This window comes from Arachis duranensis, chromosome 1, assembly GCF_000817695.3.
Source record: "Arachis duranensis cultivar V14167 chromosome 1, aradu.V14167.gnm2.J7QH, whole genome shotgun sequence".
In the NCBI taxonomy this organism is placed as follows: Eukaryota; Viridiplantae; Streptophyta; class Magnoliopsida; order Fabales; family Fabaceae; genus Arachis; species Arachis duranensis.
Window position 1 is genome coordinate 98512761 of NC_029772.3, and position 1357 is coordinate 98514117.

A 1357-nucleotide genomic window follows, 5' to 3' on the forward strand; every position below is an offset into this window, starting at 1 on the left:
TTAAATACATACCTAAATAAAAAAGTTAATATTTCATATATTATATATAACTTTTTAAATAAATTTTACTTTTACAAATATTTTGATAAAAAATTATATGATATAATAATATATTTAATAAAGTAATTAGTTAATAAATTTTAAATATAATAATCTAATTATTTGTCAAGTAATATAAATAAAATTTTAATTATTTTATATTTTTATGTTACAATTTAAAATATTATTTTAATATTATAAAAAAAAATTGTATAATAATTAATTTTAATAAATAAAAAATATTTAGATATTTTGTATTTATATATTTTATATTTAATTATTTAAGAATAAAAGATTTTGTTGTCATTTAAAGTATTTTGTATTAAAATATTGTCATTTAATGTATTTATTTATGTATTATAATATTCTGTATTTATTAGAGTCTATCAATGCTCTTCTTTTATATTAGCCTTTAATTTTAATCTAAACAAATCTAATAATTTATATAAATGTGACACATTCAATAAACACATAAATATTGAGCTCATTTTAGACATACCTTTTTTTGTTCCTCCTCCTCTTGTTATTGTTCTTTTTGAGATAGAGAAGGAAAAAAATATAGACCATGATGATACAAAAGAAAACGGAGAAGACGCAAAAAAAAAAGTAGAGAAAAAAATGTTAAAAAATTATTATTTTTTAATTTATTTATGAACAATATATATTAATTATAATAGAAAATTAAGTTATTTGATATTAAATGATTTATATCATAGTGATTTTAATTATTATCATTAATGATAAATTAAATAATTTATTATTATTTTTTATTTGAAATTAAATGAGAATAAAATTACAGATATTGTCAAATAAAATAGTATATTTGACCCAAATAATATAGTATCTTTAATTTTATTCTCATTTAATTTCAAATTAAAAGTAATAATGAGCTATTCAATTCACCATTTATGACAATAATTGAAATCCAAATAAAATAGGTTAAATTACACAGTTGGTTCCTATACTTTTACTGAAATTGTAAATTGGTCTCTACACTTTAAAAATTTGTGATTGGTCCCTAAACAAAATTAAATTTGTAATTTAGTCCCCACCATTCAAATAATGTTTGATTTAACAGAATACCCATCAGCATATTCGCTATTTTAAACATGTGAGTTACACGTGTTTGACAGTAAGGACTAATTTGTAATTTTAGTGAAAGTATATGGATCAACTATATATATAATTTAACCATTTGAAAATGACCAAAAACTCCCTAGGCTATCTGAACCCACCCCACCCCTCCCCACCTCTCTCACTCTCACTTTTTTCACTTTTCAAAACAGCACCTCACCCTCCACCCCTACCCCATCGTCCA